This window comes from Pristis pectinata, chromosome 20, assembly GCF_009764475.1.
Source record: "Pristis pectinata isolate sPriPec2 chromosome 20, sPriPec2.1.pri, whole genome shotgun sequence".
In the NCBI taxonomy this organism is placed as follows: domain Eukaryota; kingdom Metazoa; phylum Chordata; class Chondrichthyes; order Rhinopristiformes; family Pristidae; genus Pristis; species Pristis pectinata.
Genome location: NC_067424.1, coordinates 7235254 through 7250761, shown reverse-complemented (window position 1 = coordinate 7250761; position 15508 = coordinate 7235254). Strand labels below are relative to the sequence as shown.

Genomic DNA, 15508 nt, shown 5'->3' with positions numbered 1-15508 from the left:
TGTATCTAGCAGATTCGATAAAGGAGCATTGTTGAATGTGATGAATCTGGACTTTCATAAAGCCTTTGATAAGATGCCACGCAAGACATTAAGCAAATTTTCCGAACATGGGATTGGATGTCCTACATTGTCATCGATTAAAACAGCAGGAATAAATGGGCTATTTTTGGATTGGCAGGCTGTGACTGGTCAGGTGTCGCAGTGATCGGTGCTGGGCATGTACTGCTAACAAATCCAGTGATTTGGATCAGGGGATCAATGATGAAACAAGGCTGGGTGACAGTGTGAGTTGTGAGGATGCACAGAGGATTCTGTGAGTTTTAGATCAGCTAAATGGTTAGTTGAGTGAATGGAAGTTTACCATATTGACTCCTGGATTGTCAGGTTTCTCAAATGAGAACAGATTGAGCAAATTGTGGCTATATTCTATGAGAGTTTAGAAGAATGAGAGGTGATCTCATTAAAATATACAAAATTCTTTTGGGGCTTGCCAGAGCAGATGCCAAGATGATGTTTTCTCAGTCTCAAAATAAAGGACAGCCCATTCAGTACTGATGAGAAGAAATGCCTTCACCCAAAGGGTAATGAATGTTTGGAAAGAACAGTACTGAGAGTTGTAAATGCACAATCCTGCTATTTTCAGAATGGAGATCAATAGATTTTTAGATATTAAGGGATTGCGGGATAAGGATTCACGAAAGTGGCACTGAGAAAAACATTAGCCATGACCTTATTGAATGACAGAGCAAGAGCAAGCAGCCAAATGACCTACTCCTGCTTCTAATTCTTATGTTCTCATGTCTCCACACAGATGATTGCAACACAGTACTAATAACCCTTCTCCTGCATTTCCAGCAGGTGTTTTAATTTCCATTGAAAGCTTTTCTTTGTCTCCCTGATGTACTGAAAGTATTATGCATGGAACAGAGTAACCGTGAAAATAGTGTAAACCAATGTGAAGAGATTTATCAGAGCCCTGTCATGTTGTGCACACTTTTCCAACCAAAGAAATTCTAAAACTAAACTGCTTCTACTATCATTAACATGTAACTTAGATTTTTAGCAACCAGATCAAATTTAATGGTGATAAGTTTAATATCAAACTTTAAAATCTGATAATATTACAGAGGAACTCATGGGTATTCATTGTTATAACATTATTTAATTCCAAATCCATGAAGGTATTTCTACATTTCAACTCAAAATTAATGTTCAAAATTAATATTTCAATTACTAAAAGGACTCAGAATACTGGCATGTGTTGTTTACCTTTACTTTGAATGTTTAATGCATGTAACACATTTAGATTTGTATAAGCGATTTTAATTGTAAAGGATTTCCCCAACTAATCCTGAACTGAAGAAGAAAATTAAGAGGTAATGATAGAAAGAAGCATCAGGTAGGCATGTGCAAACTCCTAATCTGTTGATAGATTGGAGCTACTTGTCCCAATTCTGCCCAGCAGGCTGATCAAATAGATCATAAACTTTTCATTAGAACTGCGTAAACAAGGACCTGATTTTTTCATTCTCTTTGCAAGGCAGTTCCCTTCCTTTTCACTTTAATTTCATTCATAGGTCTCTTATCTTGATGCCTAGTGAGCCTAAGAGCTAAAGAAATTTTTAGAAGAAATGTAAGTCATGCCATTGGATGTATAAAGCATCAGAGCCATGGACCTACTATTCAAGTAATTCCAATTCTTTTCATCACAAACTGTGGCTAGAGAAGTGTTAGAAGAAGCAGATGTTACAATGTCATAAGGCAAGGCAATATTAAGACATTTTATACTGTTAAGAAAGAAGTTATAATTATGTTTGAGAAACAAAGGACTGCAGATGCTGGAATCTAGGTGAAAGGCACAAATGATGCTGGAGGAACTCAGCAGGCCAGGCAGCATCCGTGGAGAAAAGTAGGCGGTCAACGTTTTGGGTCAGAACCCTTCTTCAAGACTGAAGATGGGAAAAGGGGAAGCCCAATATACAGGAGGGAAAAGCAGAGCAGTGATAGGTGGACAAAAGAGGGGAGGCAGGGTGGGCACAATGTGTTGATAAGTAGATGCAGGTAGAGATATTGATAGGCAGGTGCAGGGGAGGAGGGGAGAGCAGATCCACCGGGAGATGGGTCAAAGGTAAGGAAAGAAAGGGAAAAAGGGGGTAGAAAAAGCAAGATAGGCTGGGAAAGGGAAGAAGAGAAGCATAGTGGCGGGGGGGGGGGGGGGGGGACGTGTTTGTAGGGAAGGGGAGTGGGGATTACCTAAAGTGGGAGAATTCAATGTGGCTGAAAGGTTCCAAGATGGAAAATGGGGTGCTGTTCCTCCACTTTGTGCTTGGAATTCTCCTAGCAGTGGAAGAGGCAGAGGACTGATATGTCAGTGGTAGTGTGGGAGGGGGAGTTGAAGTGACTGGCAATGGGGAGATGCAGATCACGGTTACAGACAGGGCTCAGGTGTTCTGCGAAACGGTCACCTAGTCTGCGCTTGATCTCACCAATGTAGAGGAGGCACACTTGGAGCACCAAATACAGTAGATGATATTAAGGGAGGTGCAGGTGAATCTGTCTCACTTGAAAGGACTGTTTGGGTCCCTGGATGGAGGGGCAGCTGTTGCACTTACGGCGGGAGCAGTGGAAAGTTCCCGGGTACGTTGACCTGATTAAATTATAGAGTGCTGGAGATTAATGCCCAGTCAAAGGAAGCAAAAATTATTTGTTACATTTTGAAGTCAAAAGGCAAAAGAATAATATGAAAGGAGTAAAAACTATGGATAGCTGCTATCGTAGATCCCATCTTTCCCTGCATGCCATACAATCTTCTTGTACCCAACAATTTCCATTTGCTGGTAACAATTTTGCAATTGTTCATTTGAATTAATTTTCTGATGCCTTACATGCCCATTAATCTCCTTTCCCTTGCAACATCAACCCTTTTTTTAATCATTTGATTGCTCCTGCCTCCTATCCAATCACAAAACACCTTTTTAGTTCTTTCCTCCCCAGCAACTTACTTGGTCTCTATATTTGTTTAACAGCTATTACTTGTCTACTTTCATTTCTGATTAAGATCACTTTCTCTTCACTGCCTGATTTATTTCAAACATATCTAAGCATTATTTTCACCACTCTACACCCCTCCAAATCAACAATGAAAAAATAGCGTAGTTTGCACATGGTTGCTGTACAATTTAATGAATTAATAATTTGTAAAACAAATTAATTAGTTACATCACGGTTGGTTCAAGTATGAATCCGAAGCAGCAAGAACTACTTTTTGAATTTTTTTAAATAAAATTATAAAGCTGTCTAAAAAGATTCCAAATCCCTAAATAAAATCTGAAAAACGTTCTGACAATTTTCGCATCGCACATGTGCTATTTAAGAATTGTCCCGCAAATCAGAATGGCCGTATCTCTTCCACAAGTTATTAAAACTTTAACTAAGGCAATTAGATTAAAATCCACGAAAGCGCAAGTATTTCATTAAAAAAAATCAATGCTACGTATTACACAGGATGCGGCATCTAACTGCAGGGTGAACAGCAGAGTCTTGCCTCAGACGTACAATTACAAGGAGAAGCTGCGCCGAATGGACTGGCTTTCAGAACCTAATCACAAATTCAGCCCGGAGAAACTAGACAAGCACAGACACTCGACGGGCAAGTGGACAACTACAGCAAGTACACCCACCGAAATAAATCCTTTATGCTGCAATCATTACTGCATAATCTGGCAACAGTATTAAGCCACAAATTTCAGTTACCCCTTGCGGTTAATATATTGCTGCACATTAAGATCAAGCAGCAGTCGAACTGATGAGGCCACGCAATGCAGAGACGAAGGCGATTCAGGTTCCATAGAGAAGCACTGCACGATTCTATTAAACATGCCTTCTCAGCATTCCTGTATTAATTACTGCAACACAATCCCTGCAATTTATACATTATTAATTTCAATTTTTAGCAATACAGAAAACTGCAACTTTTTTATTTAAAAGCTGCATCCAGCAATGTGCTACTTACCAAGCAGTTAAAGGAAGAGGGAGAGAGAGATGGGGGAGGGGGTTGCAAGGCGATGCTGTACTAGATTTTCTAGACTCGCTCCGTCTACTTGGTTGAAATTAATACCGAACACAGATGAAACATGGATGGGATTATTGCAGTCACTCGAGAGAGATGGTTGTGTTTCTTTCCTCTTGCTTTGCCGGACCCCGTTTTGTCCACGGAAGAAACCAACAACCAGCCGGAGTCCTCAGCCTCAGCATCAAGCCGCCTTTAAATAGCCCGTTGATAGCAACAATCCCTGCCACCGTTCCAGTGGGCAGAGAGGTGGGGCTCGCCAAGGCAAGTCCCTCCCAAGCCACGCGTGATGCACACTCTGTCTTGGAGAAGTTGGGATATCATGCTCCGAGTTTATGAATCACCTTCAACGATCAATTAAACCAGGGCAAGTCCAAAATGAGCAGTCATCAACGTCTTCTCACGCCAAACCGATGGTTTTCAACTGTACCCCTTGTGCGAATATGGGTGCTGATTGTACCGGTAGATCATAAAAAAAGGTAAGTCTATGCCCAGGACATTATGCCACATAGCTCAATGTATTTCCCACCCACTCTATGTCCCTTTTTCTCCCGAGGTCTCCTGAGAACCGACCCTCGATAGAAGATGAACTCCTGGTCTCCCAATCGACCTCGTGTGGCCTCCGCACTTTATTTGCCAACCTGCACTGCACAGTGGAACACTATATTCTGCGTTCTGGTTTTCCTTTTTACTACCTGGATGTACTTATACATGGAATGATCTGTCTGGATGGCACACAAACAAAAGCTTTTCACTGTATCTCGGTACGTGTGACAATAATAAACCAATTCCTATTCTTACTGTACACATTCGTTAACCCTGTTAAAATCACACACTATACCAATTTCCAGGCAAGTACTGGCATCTGCAGTGCACCATCTACAGGTATCAGTATTCACAGCCCACAATTCACAATCAGGTGATCATGGTAATTTGCCAAGTTTTCAGGGATCCAACACAGGTATCAACACAAAAATGATATGGCATTTTCGTTACCTCTCCAAAAGGGGCCTGGGAATTCTGCCTGCTTCCCCTGGCTGCAGGGTTTAGTAGTAGGACAGAGTCTCAGTGTAAGTCTTCAGCCATTTATTGCAGAGATGAGCAGAAATCTCTTCACCCAAATGGTTATGAAACCACATTTTGTCCGGGGAATATGCAATCAGCTTCAGCACTGAGCTGACCATACATAGAAGAGAGCAAAATCCATTGCCATCCAATGCAAATCCCTGTCAAATTACACAAAACAGGCAGACCTAGGCAAGTTAAGATCCAATGCTCCAAGCTGACAGCCATTACTCAATGAATATGCTATAAACTTTTGGGAACCGCATAAAGAGAGGGATAAGGGGATTCGCCAGGAAAGTGGAGTTGACTTAGAAGTTCAGGAATGATCTTACTGAAATAATGCAGCAGGCTCGAGGGGATACAGGGCCTACATTTGCTCCTATTTCTGATGTACTTACATTTGTAATGTGCGATCCACTGTTAATTTTATAATGTCCTCAGAGGATTGCACACCAATAGAACTTAATTTTTACTCAAGCAGCAACTGTGTAAACTAAGTGAAAGCCTCAACATTAATGCTAATGGATAATTAATGGTATACGGCATTCCATATGTGGATTTCCAAAGAGAAATGGGTGCTTTGTATATTTTATCCACTTGCTGAACCTGGAACAAAGAGATCAAGATATTCAGCAGCAAGAATAGGCTCCCTGTACTGTATGGTTTAAATCAGTGTCTAGCTGCCTGACCCAAGCCCAACTGGACTTGATTTATGTAATGGGTTTGGATTGGGTCAAGTGCATATTCTGATAAAATAATTGGATTCAGGCTGAGTTAGGCAGTGCCCTGCTGGCCCAGCTCAATACTTTATCCAGGTCAAGATAATTTGTCGAGTATAATAGCATGTGTTCTCTATCAATATTTGGTGTTTCATCCTCAAACTGGTAAGTAAGATAAGATATCCTTATTAATCACACGTACATCGAAACACGCAGTGAAATGCATCTTTTGCGTAGAGTCTTCTGGGGACAGCCCGCAAGTGTCGCTATGCTTTCGGTGCCAACATAGTATGACCACAACTTCCTAACCCATACGTCTTTGGAATGTGGGAGGAAACCAAAGCACCCGGAGGAAACCTGCGCAGACACACGGGGAGAACGTACAAACTCCTTACAGACAGTGGCCAGAATTGAACCCGGGTCTCTGGTGCCGTAATAGTGTCACGCTGACCACTACACTAGTGTGCCTGCATTTTGAGATAGTTTTATTTACGGCAATGTTAGGATGGGTATGGAAAATTAATTAAAACTGATCAAGCTTGGGCCAGGTTGGATATGGTCAAATTATTTCATGTTTTAATTTTATACTGAGCAGACCTCTGGTTTAGGTATCCAATGATAATGGTATTATTTGGAAAAAAAGTATGAGTTTCAAATAGCTCAGCTTTCTTTGGCCACTGAGAGATGTGAGAATTGGGTGGGAAAGAGAAGTCAAGTCATGATTTTGAATGGTATGGCAGGCTGAAAGGGCAGTTTGGCCTTCCTGGCTTTAAAGAGCTCTAATCTTTGGAAAAGCAGATATCTTCAATTCCCACTTAACTTGCAAGTTCAATATAATTAGGAAATTATGAGGCGATGGAACTCCACAAGTTTTGACTTCATATCATCATTCAAGCAAATATTTAAGTTTTATTTGTTACTTGTTTTTTTCCACACTTACATGAAGCATCTAATTAATTTTCTCATGGAAACTTTCCAGACAGTAGCTATCCATGATGGTTCAAGTGCAAATAGTACACAGAAAATGTTCAGAGAGTTGACTCACTCCACATTACAATCTTTTCTTGAAGTGGTAAAAATAAAAGGACATTCATGGTATTCTGAGTAACAACCTGTGGCCCTTACTCTGTCCTAAAAGTAAAGGTGCAATCTATAATCCTCCCATCTCCATCCTCAGCTACCAAAACATCCAAATTCTCACAATTCTTTCAATATATAAAACAATAGACTTATCTTGTTCAATATTTACTCTTGGAAATATGTGGAAAAATATATAACTGCAATATAAAAATTTGTGTATAAGTATGTATTTAATTAAACTGCCATTATTACACGAGAATGTTTAACAAAAGGTAGGCTCATGGAAACTTTAAATCTGATATTGCAATAGTAACCCAGTTGTTTACATACAATGGCTTGCACTGAAAATGATACATGGCTGTTGCTGCTAAGGTACAGCTTGATTTCAACACTGCAACATTGGTATGGAACATATTTTATTGTGGAAAAAATAAAACACTCAACAATGAGGGTGGCTGATAAAACTAATTGCAATTGCTTCTTGGGAACATCAGAATAATTAAACTCTCAACATACCTTGCTCTGGGAACTAGACTTTATTTATCAGTGTTGATGTTTCATTAAAACCATCCTCTGCACAACACCGAAACAGAAGTGAATGGTTTTGACTGCCATTGAGCTCAGTGATCATAAATCATAAATTTTGTCATGAAAATCTATCAAAATGCAGTTCCATTGCAAATTAAAGTCATTTCAAAAGGTAAATATGCCACCAGCAAGTTGACAAATAGTAATGTTGGCTGTAACTTAGGTACCTATCTGCATGTCCAGATGTGTGTTATAGATCCGTTCAAACACAAGAATCGTAACCAAAACAATAGTGAGTAAAATGCTTTAAATGTGCGTGCAGAAGATAGCTAGGAGGAAGAGAGGATCAAAGGAGGTTGGCATTTTGCCTGTGGGAAGAAGGGAGTTTTTGAGGCATTACTGAACGTCTGCCAGGTTTCCACCCCATCAGTTCAATGTCCAAATGAACTTTTTTTTTGAAGTCAGGCATCAGGGCAATGCCCTAGGATGTAGGTACTAGGATATTTCCTCTTTCCTATTTCTAAGGGAAGGTGTCCAACTTGCAAAGTTAACTTTCTTTCTCTTTCTACAGACACTACCTGACTGGCTGTGTGTATCCAGTATTTTCTATTACAGATTTCCAATATCCATGGGTTTTTTAATTGATTTTCAGGATATGCCCTTCATTTACTTGACCTCTCACATCTGAAAGATGATACTTCCAACAATACAGCAAACCTAGATGGAATTCAGCAGGTGTTTAAGCCCATAATCTTCTGAATCAGAGGTGAAATTGCTGCCAGTGAACCATGATATAAATATGGTCTACATGTTATAGAATGACTCTTTGCTGGTTCTGTTGTTGGCCAGGATGACATGAAAGGATCCAGAAACAAAATGGTAGAAATAACTCTGTGCCTAATCGTAGCTCTAATTCATGCACAAAGCTGCATCAGGGTATGACTGAATGCTTGTGTACTCAAAATTTACAATATGCTATCAGTGAAGGAGTGAGTATTTGGAGCAAGTGTTGGTGTATCAAATGGTGGTAGATTAAATTTCAATAAAGACAAGACAGGGAAATTGATTGAAGCATTTGTTAATCAAACTAAAAGAATAAATTCCATTTCTCCCAATTTCAATCTTGGAACTGATTTCAGAAACCGGGGTAAAACATTTTTCAGTGATAAATCACATTATAAAAAACGTTGGTCTCCCTATCAATAATAACCTTTGAGAAGGGATATTGTTTAATCAGTACTTTATCCAGTCATGTTATACCACATTCAGTAACTGTAAGCCATTGATACAATCAAATAAGTACAAGATTCCACATTAGCCTATGTTAACAGGAAGTGAAATTTCTTTTTATAATGAGAGAAAACACTTCATCTTGCATGGTAGAGCCCGTATAATTATTTTAATATGTTTTCAATAACCATCAATTGTGTTATTTCTCAAAACAATTCTTCAGATATCTTGCTCATGCAGCTAACGTTTTCTAACACCAAAAGCCATCTGGTTTCTATAACAGCTAATAAAGTTACATTCCTAAATGGTCCAGTTAGCAGAGATTAATGTGAAGTGATTGCATTGCTGATAATTATTACTTATCATATCAATCATTGTGGCAAGACAGCTGCAACTAATAGGCTTCCAATGCCATCCTCCATACAAAACATTCAAGTACCAGTGTGCAGTATCGCAGCACAGTATGACAATGGCTCAGTCCTGCATTTGCAAAAGTTGTCCATTCCCTGTGGGAAGGCAGCTCACAATTATCCTCAGGCTGTCTTCACAAAGCTGCTATTAGAATGTTGGCAGGATTGAAAATTGCTTGACACACAGGAAATAGATAATAGGAATAAATGGTTCAGTTCTGGGATGGCAGATGGTAACTAGTGGGGGTACCACAAGGATAAGTGCTTGCGTCAGGGTTCCTCGCAATATATGACTTGGATGAGGGAGAAGAATATAATTTTTCAAAATTTGCTGAAAAGACGGGTATTCTTATATATCCCTGAAGGCAAACATGCAGGTGTAGCAAGCAGCTATGTCGGCAGATAATACATTGGCCTTCAGGGTAAAAAGATTTAAGAAAGGAGCAAGGGTGTCTTGCGACAATCGTACAGGGTTTTGATGAGGCAACATCTGCAATAGTGTGCAACACACAAAATGCTGGCAGAAAACATGCTCCTGAAACAATACATTTTAAGCATGTGGGTCAAGCATGCCCAATGAACAAACATTATAAAAATATTCTGCAATTGTGCAATACGTTCAGCTCAATAGCACATACTCCAGTTGGATACTGCAGCGAAGTAACCAAACACTTGATGAATTGGAAAGTGTTATCATTTAGTGGTCAACTTAATATCAATGATTTGCAGGATTTTTAATGAGCCCAAATTTAATGATTCCAAATGCTCTTTGCATCAATAGCTGCAAAATCCATGTTTGTAGTGGTTTTCAAACTACTTGGTTCTTGTCGATTTTATGAGGGGTCCTCATTTGAAGTAGTGGTTTTCAAACTATTCCAATTAGAAACCCTCATGAAAAAAAACTGTGCCAAGAACTCTGCCAAGAGCCAAGAGCTCTCACATATTGTGACCTAAGGATTTTGAAAGATCATGTCAGGTACAGAAAGCAAAAAGAAACTAATGGATGACTTGTGGAATCTTTTTCCATTTTTCGTTCATATGATATAGGTTACACCATTTAATGTTTGTCCCTAATTGTCTTTACCAAGATGGTCTTTTTGAACCATTAGAATCGTTGTAAAGATCTAAAACTCTGCTGCTGGCTTGGGAGTTCCAATATTTAACCTTAATATTGATGGGTGTTGCATGAAAGGAACTTGCATGTTGTAGCATTCTCATGTGCCTTCCTTCATGTCCTTTTGGGTGATAGTGGTCACAGGTTTACAAGTTGATATTGAAGAAGCTTTGCAGAATTTTTACAGTGGGCTTTTTAGACAGTACATCTGTGTATGGGTTCACTAGTGGTGTTAAAAGTGAAAAACTATGGGAATTGTAAGGTTAGAAAATGTGCTGCTTTATCTCTATGGTGTCAAGCTTCTTGAGTGGTGTAATTTTGCTCATCCAAGTGATAAATCAGGAGACACACCATCAATAACAGTCAAATTAACGTGGTATATCAAATGGAATATACATGAACTAATGGATGAGGTGTAAGTTACAAAGCTAAAAAGATTAATTTAATCTATAAGCTAATGTTTGTTAGCAGAAAATTTTAGTTATGATGCATAAAAGGGGGAATATGGTTGGACTAGGTTTCAAAGAATGACTTAAGGGAACAAAAAACTGATTAGAGGAAGTAAGAGGACAAAATTGAATAAGAACAGGAAGAACAACAATGAGTTGGAAGAAATTAGTTAGGTTGGAACACTGTGGAAAACAACTGAAAAACATCTTTATATATCCTTTAGCAAGTGGATAGAAATGATCATGTAATCGGTTATGTCAGGTAAATGCAAATGAGCATGGCATGATCTTGTACATCTCTGATGCAAGTATAACACTGTCAGAACTTCATATGCTGCAGTTATAAGAATCCTCTCACTAGTAATGCACAATTGATGATTCATTCATTTCTACAATAAAACTTTGGCTTTTAATCGCACATTTCAAGTTATTTATCTAGTTACTAAGCAACAATCCATCAGTACAGGCTCACAAAATCATAGAACACTCTGAACAACTTTCATCTTATCCAACCAACCTACTTTTAAACTATTGCATCAGCGACAAGAAATATTTCCAATGGAACTTCCATGCAATCTTCAATTTACAGATAATCGAGGTGTTTACAAACATATTCAATCACAACTTGCAGCACATGTTCCATAGATACATTTCTATAAAGAATTGAATGCGCAAGATCAGTTTGATTCCCAAATTTAAGTGAACAAAATAGGCAAACTTATGCCATCCTTGCCACTTGCAGTTAAAAAAAGTATATATTTCCATTGTGTGGTAAAGTTGATTTTGTTCCTTATATGCAAGATAAGGAACGTCAAAGCTGGTTAATAGAACACATTCCTCTTTTTGACCTTTAATGTCTGTATCAATTACTAAGGTCAGTAATCTAAGCATTTGGTTACTGACCAAATACCTCAGCATAGTCAGCTGCACATGAAAACTGTCAATATTGTGCCCAGTCTAATGAGAAAAACATATTTCTATGTTTTCTATAGAAGGAGGCAATTCCAGCCCAACTCACAGATTTTCTCCTACACACTCTTCTCCCCACATTCCCATCAACTCCCCCCAGATTTTACCATCTACTTGTATACTGACCAACCCACACATCTTTAGGATGTGGGAGGAAACCGGAGCACCAGGAGAAAACCCATCCTGTCACAAGGAGAATATGCAAACTCCACACAGTAGCACCGGAAAAAGAGATTGAAGCCAGGTCACTGGCACTGTGAGGCAGCAGCTCTACTAACCGTGCCACTGTGCTGCCCAACCCTAATAAGTAATGTGACATTTCCAGCACAAGTCACCTTTGTGGTCTCATTCAGTGAGACTGCCAATTTAATAGTAATTTGCTTTAGTTTTGTTTTATGTGTGACAGGCTCAAGGACTGCTTCTATCCCACTGTGATAAGACTATTGAACGGTTCACTTATACGATGAGGTGGACTCTTGACCTCAGAATCTACCTTGTTATGACCTTGCACCTTATTGCCTACCTGCAATGCACTTCCTCTGTGGTCTCTAATAAGTAATGTGACATTTCTAGCACAAGTCACCTTTGTGGTCTCATTCAGTGAGACTACCAATTTAATGGTAATTTGCTTTAGTTTTGTTTTATGTGTGACAGGCTCAAGGACAGCTTCTATCCCACTGTGATAAGACTATTGAACGGTTCCCTTATACGATGAGATGGACTCTTGACCTCAGAATCTACCTTGTTATGACCTTGAACCTTATTGTCTACCTGCAATGCACTTCCCTGTAGCCGTGACACTTTACTCCATGTTCTGTTATTGTTTATACCCTGTACTACCTCAATGCACTGTGTAATGAATTGATCTGTACGAGTGGTATGCAAGACAAGTTTTTCACTGTACCTCGGTACAAGTGACAATAGTAAACCAAAAAAAAAACTTAAGACTTCTCAAACTTATGAAGAACCTTAACTGACTCTGAGTTACTAGAGGAAACATCTTTCTTATATCGGTCTGCACCAAACTTGAACCCAAATTCCAGAGCTAAATGGACAAAGTATTGCAAAACCAAGATATATAATCATAGCTAATTAAAAGCCACCAAATATAGAAATTCAGAAACAAAGATCTTCAAATAAACTAAAAAATTGGGACTAATGAAACTTAGTCTTGTGATAGATATTCATTGTCACGTGACATATTTGATCAATGCCAACAGCTAGCACAGAGTTTACACTCTCTGCAGAAAATTGACAAGATCAGGAGGAAAAACAGTGAGAATGATAAATATTCAAACAGATTACTGATCAGTGTGAATGGGAGCAGATTGTGTTAAATATACGCACAGCCAGTAATAGTAAGGGCACACAATATAAATATGGCTTTTTGTTAATTCATTCATGGGATAAGGACATCAGGTATGGCCAAGATTTACAGTCATCCCTAATTGCGCTCAAAGTCGTAATGGTGAACCATCTTTAGCCTGAAGTCACATTAAACCCAAACCGAGTAAGGATGACAGATTTTCGTCCCTTAACAACCTCAGAGAACCAGACAGAATTGTACAACAATCTAGTACTTTCATATCACCCTTACTGATATAATAATCCAGATGTATATTCCAAAGTTATATACTAAATTTAATTTGGCAGCTGTCTTGGTGGGATTTGAACCCAAGACTCCATATCATTTGTGTGGAACACTGGATTACTAATTCACGTGCAGAACCATTGTACACCAGTACCCAATATTGCGAAGTTGTTGCACTAGTACAAAGATGATAATGCCTGGATAAAAATTATGTAGAGCACTCCAAGTACACTCACACCCAGCAACTGCTTCATTGACAATGAACATACATTATAGTATAACATTCTCTGTACTTGCTGTAATAAAGTGCATATTGTCTACTGCTCCATGTGGCTTTTTTGCCAATCCCAACTGACCTACAGAGCTCATCTGGCATTTTCTCTTTTTTTATTTTTAATTGTCAGTGTACATATTTCAACAGTATATGACAACTACAGGAATATTATTACACAAATGTGTTAAGTGGAAGGCTTCTGCTGAAACTGGCAGCCATTTTATAGTTTGTTACTTTAATGTGGCTGATAATTCGTCAATTTGGTACATCATCAATGCTTAATAATTCAGCATAGTCATTCTTAGTTTGTATACAGTGCCAACCATAATAAAGACATTAAAGTTTTTCTTTCTGATAACTTTCTAGTTACAATAAAGGAGTTGGGTACCCAATATCCTAAGTATCAAGGTATCAAGTTACTTTATTGTCATTCACCCATATGCTATAAAAACACATGGAGGTACGAAATGTCGTTTCCCCCAGACTCACACAACAGAGTACATACATAAAACAGAAGACATACAATAAATGCAGACAAAAAAATTGTGCAAGTACAAATAGTACAAAAAACGGTATATACAGAATACAATTTAGTGCAGAGTTAGTGCAAAACCGAGTTAGACAAAGAAAATCCAGAACTCAGTGTGTTACAATAATTGTATAAACATGTTCAACAGCAGCCAAAGTTCTTAGGCACTGTTGTGCAAACCAGGGCTTTTGACGCGGCATTTGTCTGAAACTTATACCTAAAAACTTTGAAAGGGAAGAAGACAAAAGGCCTCAGGAAAGAGAAACAATGTTGAAGATCCTTTGGAGAACTCAGGATCAGATTTATTATCACTGAGTCATATGATATGAAATTTGTCGTCGTGCACCAGCAGTACAGTGGAAAAACATAAAATTACAATAAATTACAAAAATAAATAAATAATGCGAGAGCTGGAATAACAAGGTAAAGTCCATGGAACTCTGATGGCGAAGGAGGGGTGATGGCTGTGATCTGAAAAGTTAACTCTCTTTCTCTTTCCACAGGTATTGCCTGACCTGCTGAATGTTTCCAGCATTTTCTGTTTTTATTTCAGATTTCACTTTTAGATTAAAGATCATTTCATTATTCCAAAGCATGCTTCCCTGAGATCATAAATGCTACAATTTCCTGATGCGGGGTTTCAACCCAAAATGTCGACAATTCCTATCCTCCCACAGATGCTGCTCAACCCGCTGGGTTGTTCCAGCAGATTGTTTTTTGCTCCAAATTCCAACATCTGCAATCTCATGTGTCTACAATTTCTCTAAATACTTTGTATTCCCTTATTTGAAAAGGAAGGAAAATGAGTGTTTGATTTTTCTCTGATTGGACATCAGTGTTTATTTGGGTGACGATATGCACAATAACATCACAGAATTATTGAAGAACAGGAGGTCACCATTCAGCTCCTCAAGTCTGTGTCAGTACTTTACAAAAGCATCCACTTCAATTTACAAAACCAGATGAGACAATTCCAACAGTCAAAATACCATTTAGTCAAACTTTCTACAGAGAATCATATCATCAGAACGATCACCTCCACATTTTAGATGACTGTATTTGGCTTCCAATTAAAGGTTCAATTCATTAAAAGATTGTTCAAGATAAGAGCTTAAGAGCAAGAGTAGGCTATTTAGTCCCTGCAGCCTGTCCCACCATATTCAATAAGAGCATCATAATCTATACTTGCTCGCACCAAAGTCAATATAGAAATTCAAGATTAGGGATTTCTTCAATTTCCTTCCTTTTCAAAAGAAGGGAATTGCAAACTGAATCCAAAATTGGCTTGGTGAAAGAAGGCATGAGGTGATGGTTGAAGGTTGTTTTTGTGTTTGGAAGCCTGTGATATTGTTTGTTATATCCATTAACGATTCAGATATGAATATGAATATAGGAAGTATGATTAGCAAGTCTGCAGGTGACACGAAAATTGGTGGTGTTGTTCATAGTGAGGAGGATAGTCTTAGGATATGGGGGATATT

At 38.6% G+C, this 15508-nt stretch overlaps 1 protein-coding gene across 4 annotated transcripts in view; it reads right to left on the bottom strand.

The window, feature by feature from the left end:
- LOC127580720 (AMP deaminase 2-like) overlaps positions 1–15508 on the bottom strand; it is a 126596-nt gene that overhangs the window by 74680 nt on the left and 36408 nt on the right. The window contains exon 1 of one of the 4 annotated variants that reach the window (XM_052034496.1): positions 4013–4256. The exons of the other annotated variants lie outside the window; for them this stretch is intronic. The gene's annotated coding sequence lies outside the window, so the exon portion shown is untranslated. Of the gene's footprint in view, positions 1–4012; positions 4257–15508 lie in introns of those variants that run through there. 4 annotated transcript variants of the gene reach the window in all.